Genomic DNA, 12,053 nt, shown 5'->3' with positions numbered 1-12,053 from the left:
CTGAAATGACTAGTTAATATGGAGTCTAGACTTTTGGCAGGGACAATGTTCCTGAGCTACTGATGATGTACCAAGAATTCTTCTGGCTGCAGAACACTGAGCTTACTATCACATCTTCCACCTCAAAAGTTGGCCCAGCAGTCCAGTTCAGAGTTGAGTCAACGCACTCTGCTATTGTAGGCATATGGCAGCCCCCTGGGCTTCAACTAAGCATCCACAGCAAATAAAAACTCAGAGCATCTTTGTAAAGGTAAACCCCTGAGTCTCCCTCTACCTCACCATGTGACTGCATACTACATTTCTGTGAATGAGTCCTAAAGTAAATATGTGGCAAAACCCATTTTGGACATCAAAAACTAATTATTACGTCAGTCTTACTTCTTTCTACATTCTTTGTAAAAAAAAATCCTAATCTCCCTCCTGACAAATGAGTGCCTCCGATTGACTAAAGAAAAGCCCTAATCACGCCACCTTCATCCACATCCTTATCCCCAATTGTGTTGTGTCCGATGACTACAAAGCCTGTGCTCTTTTCACTTCATCTCTAGACCTTTAGCCTGGAGAGGTTAAGGAGGTTTGAAAATCAGAAGGAGACGGACTGGAAGAAAACTGCCTGGTCACATCACATCATACTGGTCTTGGATTCTCACAGAAGCATCCTTAGTTATTGTTAAAATCCGTTACTGTAATTAAAAATCTGACATTTTGGAACCTTGACCATTCATTCAATACACACTCACAGAGCACCTATTATGTGCAACATACTCTGACAACGTAACCCACTGTAACTTTCCTATCGCTGCTGTGACAAATTACCACAAACTTGGTGGCTTAAAACAAGAGACTAATTCTCTTGTTTAATGAAACCTCTCTTGGGGGTTTAATGTTCAAAACTGAGTCTTATGGGGCTCATTTACTGGGGATGAGTTAGTGGCAGGGCCACATTCCGTTTGAAGGCTCTAAGGGAAAGTCCATTTTCTTGCATTTTCCAGATTCCAGAGGCTGCCCACATTCCTAGGCTTTTTACCCACGTCCATCATCAAAGCTAGCAACAGCCAGCCAAGGCTTTCTCGTGCTACATCACTCTATCTTTGACCCTCTCACCTACCTCTGATAAGGACTCTGTGATTACATTGGGCCCACCTGGAAAATCCACCTCAAAATTTTTAATCATATCTCCAAAGTTCTTTCTGTCATATAAGGCAATATGTTTGCAGGTTCTGAGGATTAAGGCATGGACATGTTTGGGGTGGGGGTGGGGGGGTGGGTAGGGGGGCTTTATTCATCAATACCACACCTATCAGAGAGAAATAACCCTTAGTGAGTCAGCAGGCTATAAAAGAATATAGCTTTTCTGCCTTTTTCTTTTTATTTCCTGCTTTCTTTCTTTCTTTTTTACTTTTTATAACTAAAATATAAGTTATACTAAAAAAAATACACAGGTTGTATGTGTACAGTTCAATGAATTATCACAAAATAAACACACTCAGATAACTACCATCCTGGTCAAGTTATGGAACACTACCAATATCCCAGAATCCATCCCCTCCCACCCAATCATGCCCAATCATGCCCTCTTCTAATCACTATACCCTCTCTACTCCAGAGGCTCAACCATAGATTAGTCCTGTTTTGAATAGGAAATTGGAATGCTACAATGTATATGTTTTGTGTCTGACTTCCTTCACTCAACATGCTGAGATTTATCTACGTTGCTAAATGGAGCTGTAGTTAGTTCATTTTCATCATTGCATAATATCCCACTTGTGACAATATTGTAATGTATTTATCCATTATACTACTGATGGACATTTGGGTTGTTTCCAGCTTGGGCATATTTTTAATAGTAATGCTATAAGCATTCTTGCATATGCCTTTTGTTGTATCTCTATACACATTTACATTAGGTATATACTAGGAGAATTGCTAGGTCATAGTAGAAATCTACCTATCTATATAACTATATATAGCTTCAACTTCAGTAGAGAATACCAACCAATTTTTTGAATGGCTGTGCCAATTTATATCCCTACTAGCAATGTTTGAGAGAGCCCCAGTTGCTTTTCATATTCACCAACACTTAGTATCATCAGTCTTTTAATTTTAGACATTCTGGATATGCAATAGTATCTCATTCTAATTTTCATATGCATTTCATGGATTACTATGAGGTTGCTCATAGTAATGAGTTTATCATGCTTTATTGACTATTTGCATATTCACTTTTATAAAGTTCCTGCTCAAGTCTTTTTACTGTCTTTATTTTGTAAGAATTTTATAGGATGTTTGCTTTTGTTTTTGTTTTGTTTTGTTTTTTACATATTTTGCATGCAAGTCCTTTGTCATTTATATGTGTTGTACACATGGCTTCTGTAGGGTCAAGGGCAAGCTGCTCCAATATGGGCCACTTAGGCATATTGATCATTTTAAACAAAAGTTACTTTAGAGCCTGTGCAAGAGAAACACTCAGACTCTTCTCTGTCCCACTGAAAGCAGGAAATAAATCTCCCATGTGAAGGGTACCCTCCCTGTACCAGGAGGTAAAGAGACATCCTTATGACTAGAGATGGGAAATTTGGAGCTAAGAAGGTTGTATAACCCACCCACCTCCCACTTTGTTACTCTTTACAGGTTTACTACCTTAGACCAAATTCTGTTTAGAATTCCTTTAACTGGGTGGTGCCTGGGTGGCTTAGTCTGTTAAGTGTCTGACTCTTGATTTCAGCTCAGGTCATGATCTTGAGGTGGGTGAGATCAAGCCCCATGTATGGCTCTGTGCTGAGCATAAAGCCTGCTTGGGATTCTCTCTATCCCTCTCTCTTTCTCTCTGTCCCTTCCTCACTTACAATCTCTCTCCCTCTCTCTCTCAAAATAAACATTAAAAAAAAATTCCTTTAATTGAAGCTCCTGAAGTTTTCTTTGTCCTGTCAATATCTCACAGATTTATTGTCTCTTTGTCTTAAAAATTATACAGACTGCCTGCCTTGGTCATTTCTTTAGATTTCAATTGCATTATTGGGCCTTCATGCACATGTAATTAAACTTTGGATTTTTGTCCTGTTGATCTGTCACATGTAAATCTAATTCTTAGTCCATCTGGAAGATTTTGAAAGGATAGAGAAGAATTTGTCCTTCCCTTCACTTCTCTGCCACAAATATATGAAATTTAAATGTTAACTGATTTCTTATGGATTCAGTTATCATTCTCATTTTTGTTAGTATACAACAAAACAAAATATAAAAATCTGTGTTAAATAAGTCTTACACATAAAGAGTAAATTGTTATTGAAAATACATCACCTAAATAAATGGATGGGCAGGTTTTTTAATTAGTTCATGTATCCTTAGATGGATAATACCCACTGCTAAAGTGAGACTGGGTTCAGTGGAGATTAATAGCAAAAAAAGAGAGAGAGAGAGAGAGAGAGAGAGAGAGAGACAAAGAAGATATTGGACCACTTGGAAGTGCAGGGTTTAAAAAGGTACATTAATTATTGTTGTTTAAGGCATTATTTACAGTAGAACTAACAACACATCAAATAAATCTAAATCTCTTAAATACAAGTAGATGGTAGGAATGAATAAATGACCAGAGAATTAGTTGAAAAATAACAGCAATTGAAAGATGTTAGCCAGGTGGCGCCTGGGTGGCTCAGTCAGTTGAGCATCAGACTCTTGATTTCAGCTCAGGTCATGAATCCATGGTTGTGGGATTGAGTTCCACGTTGGGCTCCATGCTGAACATGGAGCCCGGTTGAGATTTCCCTCTCTCTCTCTCTCTCTCTCTCTCTCTGTCTGCCCCTCTCCCTCACTCAAGCATGTGTACTTGCTCTCTCTCTCTCTCTCTCTCTCTCAAAAAAAAAAAAAAAAAGATATTAGCCAGAACAAAAATGATATGCATTCACAGTACCCAAACTTTAGTCAAAAGCTAATGAAAGAACTTTTAATGGTATGTACATTTTACCTCAATAAAGCTATTTTTTTAAAGCCAATTAAAACATTTCTTCCACCAGCCTGAATAAATGTCCATGACTAACTTACCTTCAGTACATACTGCTTTTCCTTTCGGATGCAACATTAAACTGTCAGAAATAAATAATTTTCATCTCTTAATTCCTGAAATTATATGCAATATGCAACCATCTGGGAGCAAGAATTCCTGTCCCGCAAAGGTTCTTCTAGCTGGACTAAGAATCAAATAACATAAAACAGATTAACAGAAGAAAATCAAATTTAATAGCGTACACATAGGGAATCCACACAGACATGGAAATTCCAAAGACAGTCACATAAAATGAGGTGTGTGTGTGTGTGTGTGTGTGTGTGTATTTCATATACACCTCATGCATACATACTTCACATATATTTCATATATGTATTTCATATATACACACATATATATCATTCTGAACTAAAGAGAAGGGGTGTAGGGATCTGGAATTTCAGAGGAAAGGAATGCACTTCACAGGGTGATAAGAGCAGATGGGTAGCTGGGAAGATGGCAGCAGAGTAGGAGGACCCTAGACTCTAACAAATCATCCTAAATACCCCCAAAATTGACCTGAAGATTAGCAGAACAAACTCAACAATTAAGGTGGAGAAGAGGCTACACTGAAGAAGGTAGGAAGTGCAAAGATATGGTTTGGGAGAGAAATGGACAGTGGCTGCTGCCATGGGGAGAGAGCCTCACGCTCAGAGAAGGATAAGAGACCGACTAACACATAGGGGAACATGTGGGGAAAATGAATCTCCATAGCAATCAGCTTGGAAAGTGATGGGCTGAATGTTATGACTTCTGGCAACCAGTGGGTTTAAAGCTTGGAATTGTAAAGGTTAGCAGGTTTGGCTTGGGGAGAGCCTGGAGGCATTTGCTTTTAGAAAGAAGGCAGGGCAAATAGCCCACAGACATACATCAAGCAAACAGCAGAAACAACAATCTAAAGAATGCCTAGGGCACACAGTGGGGAGATTATTTGCTCTTCTCCAAGTGTGTCCCAGAGAAGCAGTGTTTATTGAGAGACCCCCTCTGGAAACAAAGGAACTGGCAGGTGCCATTTCTCTCCCACCCACTCAGCATAGGCACAGGGCCACTAATGGGAAGCAGCGCCTTACATGCTTACACCAAGCCCCAACCCCTGGCACTCCAGAGGAACCACCCTCCCAGTCATGCTTGCCTCAGTACTAGGGGAGGTTGGAGGCGGGGGGGGGGGGGGGGCTTCCCCCGAAGACTGGCTCAATCCCTGCCAATACTTCATCTCCCAACCCTGGAGTTCTGTGAAGCCTTGGTTCTGGTGGCAGCAGCAGACCTGTCACAGGTTTCATTTCACAAGCAGACCAGAGCACACCTAATTAAAACTCACCGCATTCAGGCCAGGGACCAAACACTGCCCCCAGCAAGCAAGGAGAGCTTCTGCAGATGACTGGCCTGAAGGACAGAGCATCCAGAACATAACAACAGGGTACATGCAGCACACATTGAAGACACTCCTGGAAGCATCAGGCCCTGGGGAACAGGGGACACTACACTGCAGGGCACTACAACACTTCATCTTCATAAAGCTATCACCATCAAGAACAGGAGATGTAGCTGACTTTCCTAATACACAGAAACAGGCACAGAGACTTAGAGATAAAATGAGAGGACAGAGGAACTTGTCCCAGATGAAAGAACAGGATAAAGGCCATAGCCAGAGATCTAGGTGAAACAGATGTAATTAACATGCTTGATGGAGAATTTAAAGCAATGGTCATAAGGATACTCACTGGATTTGACAAGAGTGGAAGACATCAGTGAGACCATTAACACAGAGATACTGAATAACATAGCAGGGATAAAGGCTCAATAAAGGAAATGAGAAACACACTTGATGGAATGAATAGCAGGATGGAAGAAGCAGAGGAACGAATTAATGACCCAGAAGACAAAAGTAATGGACAGTAATCAAGCTGAACAAAAGAGAGAAAAACAAAGTATGCAAAATGAGAATAGACTTAGAGATCTCAGTGATTCCATCAAATGTAATAATAGTCCTATTATAGGAGTCCCAGGAGAAGAAGAGAGAGAAAAGGGGGCAGAAAATTTATTTGAAAGATAATAGCTGAAAAATTCCCTAATCTGGGGAAGGAAACAGATATCCAGATCCAAGAGGCACAGAGAACCCCCAACAAAATCAACAAAAGTAGACCCACACCCAGAAATATCGTAATCAAAATGGCAAAATGTAATGATACAGAAAAAATTTTAAAAGCAGCCAAACAAAAGTCAGTTACATACAAGGGAAACCCCATAAGGCTATCAGCTGATTTTTCAGCAGATGGAATTACTGAATCACTATATTGTACACCTGAAACTAATATAACACTGTATGTTAGCTATACTGGAATGAAAATAAAATAAAATAAAATAAAATAAAATAAAATAAAATAAAATAAGCAGATGTTTGGTAATGAGATGTTTGTCCTACCATTCAGATGGATCACTCAGATAAAATTTATCTTTGTTAATAATTCTTACTCGGGGAAAGATCCCCAATTTAGGTTCTTCTGCATGGTTAAGGGAGGAACAAAACTTTCTCTTGAGCCCACAGGATCTCCAGTGCATTCAGCTGAAAATAATCCACATACCAAAGTGGCACATGGTGGGGCATGGGGGGTTGCAGAACAGGACGCTGTCCTGAACACCTTCACAACTAAGATATAAGTGAATGAAGATATTCATTAAGCTTTTTCTCATTACTGAAATTAAGGAAAACACATAATACATTTTGTAGAAGGTTATTTCCCAGCACGATTTTTTAAATCTTGAATATTCTAAGATAGATTAGATAGACAGATTTTTTTTTACTTGGGGAACAGTGTACCATAATAAGATTCAAGATGGGCAAAAGGAATGACTTTATCTCTGGAAAATGAGGGAAGAGTCAATGTGAAAAGTGAGGTGTGAAAAAAGAACCAAAACGCTATTTCTACTACAGACACATTCCTATGCAGATCAGTTTTAGAAGAGACATGTAGAGGTTGAGGACTTGGTAGAAATTGCCTTAAAATTGTCAATACATGTGTATCTCCTGCAAAGTCATTGTGTACCCCCAGGGGTGTATATATTCCTTTTAAAGATAGCTTTCCCAGTGTGGAGGTTCCTCAGAAAATTAAAAATAGACCTACCCTATGACCCAGCAATATCACTGCTAGGAATTTACCCAAGGGATACAGGAGTATTGATGCATAGGGGCACTTGTACCCCAATGTTTATAGCAGCACTCTCAACAATAGCCAAATTATGGAAAGAGCCTAAATGTCCATCAACTGATGAATGGATAAAGAAATTGTGGTTTATATACACAATGGAGTACTACGTGGCAATGAGAAAGAATGAAATATGGCCTTTTATAGCAACGTGGATGGAACTGGAGAGTGTGATGCTAAGTGAAATAAGCCATACAGAGAAAGACAGATACCATATGGTTTCACTCTTATGTGGATCCTGAGAAACTTAACAGAAACCCATGGGGGAGGGGAAGGAAAAAAAAAAAGAGGTTGAGTGGGAGAGAGCCAAAGCATAGGAGACTGTTAAAAACTGAGAACAAACTGAGGGTTGATGGGGGGTGGGAGGGAGGGGAGGGTGGGTGATGGGTATTGAGGAGGGCACCTTTTGGGATGAGCACTGGGTGTTGTATGGAAACCAATTTGACAATAAGTTTCATATACTGAAAAAAATAAAAAATAAAAAATAAATAAAGATAGCTTTCCTAGAATATAAATGCTATGAATGCAGGAACTTGGTATAATTGTTTTTTCACTGCTTGTGTTGGATATTTTGTTTGCCTCCCTAGATACACTTTCCATCCTTCTCTGTCCCAGTGTGTACCCTGACACTGGGCTTCTTGCTTGAAATCTACTTTTTAAACTTTCTTGTCTCATTTTCCTTCTGTCTGTAAAAAACCGTCCATTTTATACAACTCCTCAGGGCTCCTTTCTACTTGCTAGATGGGATCCTGCCAAATTCATGAATTCTTGAATAAAGCCAATTACATCTTCAAATTGACTCAACGGAAATGTGTTTTTTAACACAAGCAATGTACCTAGCCACAGAGTAAATCCTCAATAAATATCTATTAAATGAAAGACAGGGGGAGGGCATAAATAATTGTTCTAAATAGGGGCGCCTGGGTGGCGCAGTCGGTTAAGCGTCCGACTTCAGCCAGGTCACGATCTCGCTGTCCGTGAGTTCGAGCCCCGCGTCGGGCTCTGGGCTGATGGCTCAGAGCCTGGAGCCTGTTTCCGATTCTGTGTCTCCCTCTCTCTCTGCCCCTCCCCCGTTCATGCTCTGTCTCTCTCTGTCCCAAAAACAAATAAACGTTGAAAAAAAAATTTTTTTTTAAATAAATAAATAAAAAATAATTGTTCTAAATAAAGGTGGAATCAAGGGACACAAAGTTCTCTCTCTCTCTCTTTTTTACAAACATATCAAAAAGACTTAAAGAAGAAAAAAAAAAGCACAGCACTAGGTTGGAGGTAGAGAAGCAGGAGTAGGAGAGGAGATGCCTGAGTCAGAGTCCTTCCTTGACCTAGAAGGACCTTCTAATCCCAGCAGCAGGCAGTTTATTTCACTAATAATACAAGGAAATGAAGCAGGGAGGGGAATGAACACCACATGAAAAGAGTAAGCCAAGCTGGAAACAGCTAGTCATCATTTCCAAAGGGAAACACACCATAGACAGTTATGCTGATTTCTGTCCAAACTCCATGTCCCTCTATAGCCCTGGACCACCTCAACATTAGATGCATATATATCAGTAACTTATTTTTCTAACTTCAACTGCTTACAAAGTTTCTTGTTTCCTTTTGGGATGTGTTTGATTTACAGTTATTCTCAATATCCCAATGACTCTAATTGTGGGAAACTCACTTTAACTTATTCTAGTATGATCACAATTCTATTTGATACCAGACACTGACTCTGTCTTTACCTAATCCTTCCTGGAACACTGAATCCAGAGAGGTGTTAAGACCCTGACTTGAAAGTAAGACAAATATCAGGAGCCAGGACCTATGATACTTCTAGGATAGAACCACAAGTTGGCTTAGGGTCCAAATGACAATTGCTTCCCACCATCATCACCACATCTCTTGCTGGGTTCCTGTACTGGCTCCCAGGACATTCTTCATGGAAGCTTCAGCAGAATACAATGCAGTTCTTCAGAGTACAGGAAAAAGCTTGTTTGTCTACTTATAACATCTCTGACACTAAATATGTGGGTTTTCCACATCAAGCAATTCTCTAATTCTCTATGGACACCGACTAGGGGTCCTACAAGTCAATTCTGATACTAACTACCTGGAATTAGCATAGACCTCACAGGTTAAGGGCTCAGTTCCCCACTTCAAATGCCAATTGCAAGTCCCAGGTTGTAACCTATACTTCTAACCAATCAGCTGTAAAATGGGAGTTCCCATGATCCCCTCCTCAAATTTGATAATTGGCTAGAATGGCAGGAAAGCACTCTACTTACAATTACTGGTTTATATAAAGGATACAACTCAGGAAAAGCCAAATGGAAGAGATGCATAGGGCAAGGTATGTAGGAAGGGGTGCAGAGCTTCCATGCCCCTCTGGGCATGCTAAACCCCCCAGCACTTCTGTGTGCTCACCAACCTGGAAGCTCCCCAAACCCCATTATTTAGGGGTCTTATGGAGGCACAACTGACTAAATCACTGGGCATCGGTGATTATGTCAATCTCCAACCTCCCAGGAGGTGGGGAAAACACAACCCTCTAATCACTCTCATCACATAGCTAAGTTCCTCCATTAACCAACCCCCCTTCTCCAAGAGTCACCTCATTAGCACAAACTCAGTATGGCTGGAAGGACATTTATGAGTAACAAAAAATACTCTTTCATTCCTATCACTCAGAAAATTCCAAGGGTTTTTGCTCTGTGACAAGAAGCTGGACAAAGACCACCCCCCCACACACACACATGCATCTCATATCACAACGTCACACAGGGGTTCTATGCAGTAATGTGGCAGGTCCAACCCCCTTCTCCCAGAAGAAGCTATGAAATTTCATGTATAACAATTTTCTCTGGACTAGGGTCTTTCTTCTTCAGCTGCTTCCCAGAACACTACTTGAGATCACTTTCCTCACCTCTGCCAGACTAACTACAGTCACTACCAACACCACCTCAGGGCTCAACTTGGATTCTCAACAGAGCTACTCCGAGTCCCGGCTCACCCAGGAAACTCACATTCATCTGAGCACCTGAGGCTCAGCTGGACACTCAGAGCCATTTGGTATCTAGTGGGGAGGAGTTAGGAGCAATCTGCCTTTCCACAAGCACAAGGAGGTGAACTATCTGTAAAGGATTTTAAAATAGAAATAAAACTAACCAAAAATTAACCTGACACAACAATGCAAACAATGTTAGTGATAAAATAACACTTGCACAACAATATTTGTTGGTCGAAATTCTAAACAGTTGTTACGGTTACTGTTGAGTTATAATGATATATATGGAGGCTTCAAATGATCACTTTTTAAAACCAATTCACTAACAATTTTATTCTACATGAAAATTAATTTGGGGAACTATCAGTTACACAGTCAAATTCAGCCACATATGCTACTTTTCACAGTTAACTCATAAGAATTTATGAACTTCCAAACTCACTTCCGGTGCTTTCTGGACTCCAACCCTTCTAGTAGAACAGAGCCCTGCTTCGAAAAGAGTAAACTTAAAATAAACAATCTTAGGGGTGCCTGGGCAGCTCAGCCAGTTAAGTGTCTGACTTTTGGTTTCAGCTCAGGTTATCATCTCACAGTTCATGAGATCAGGTTCCCAATCAGGGATCCTCACTGACAGCACAGAGCCTGATTGGGATTCTCTCTCCCTCTCTCTCTGCCCCTCCCCTGCTCACACAAGCAGTCTCTCTCCCTCTCTCTCTCAAAATAAATAACAAAGAACCCTTTAAACAATTTTAGTTGCACAAAATTTTTCTTTTCCAAGTTAATTTTTTAAGGTAACATTTCAGATGAGGCCAATCAGACACAAAAATATCTGCAAACCACCAGGATAAGTCTTGAACAACATACAGTAAGACACCAAGGTTTAAAATTGTTCCATGAATACCAGCCCACAAAGCTATTAACTATGCAACCACAAAATGTAAGGAAGTCGACATACAAAAAAGAATCAAATTTTTGAGGACTGCCAGAAGTGACAAGAGAAGGCTTTCACATCCAAAAATAATAAAGGACAATGTTTGATACTGTATATCTTCACAAGGTGGACAGTCCTTTTAAAGCCATGATCAAATAATGTCAGTTGCAGTTCATTTTCTCTTAACTTTTGCAGAAGAAAATCTTCACAAGATTTTACCAATAGAAATTTACGATGAATTTTCAATCGTGGAAATCCTGAAAGCTTCAAGAATTGATCCCAAAGAAATAAGACACAGGCAGTATTGTAATTCCTGGAATTTATTGTGAAACATGATTTGTATAAATCTATGCCAATGTATCCATGTGTTTAAGACTTTTCCTAAAGGGGCACCCGGGTGGCTCAGTCAGGTAAGTGTTGGACTTCAGCTCAGGTCATGATCTCTTGTCTACTGAGTTCAAGCCCCACCTGGGGCTGCTGACAGCTCAGAGCCTGGATCCTGCTTCAGATTCTGTGTCTCCCTTTCTTTCTGCCCCTCCCCTGCTCATGCTCTGTCTCTCTCAAGACTACATTTTTTTAAACATTTTAAAAATTAAAAAAAAAAAAGACTTTTCCTAACTACTTGTATATCTGTTGCTTCAGACGAAAGAAACGTCTCAAAACTAAAATTAACAAGAAGTGTTCTCTGGTCACTAATGAGAAAAGAGAGAGACATTCTAAGTGTGCTGTCCACTGAACGTGAGTGTGTGAAGACCAGTGTGTTGGTCTCCAACTGCTTCTATAACAAAGTGTCACGAATTGGGCAGCTTAAAACAAATTTATTGGCTCATAATCTTGAAGGCTGGAAGTCCAAAATCAATGTAACAGTTGGGCCATGAATTCTTTTAAGGA

Source organism: Prionailurus bengalensis, chromosome D1 (genome assembly GCF_016509475.1).
Source record: "Prionailurus bengalensis isolate Pbe53 chromosome D1, Fcat_Pben_1.1_paternal_pri, whole genome shotgun sequence".
Classification (NCBI taxonomy): Eukaryota; Metazoa; Chordata; class Mammalia; order Carnivora; family Felidae; genus Prionailurus; species Prionailurus bengalensis.
The sequence above is the reverse complement of the archived record's forward strand: the minus strand, read 5'-3'. Positions refer to the sequence as shown.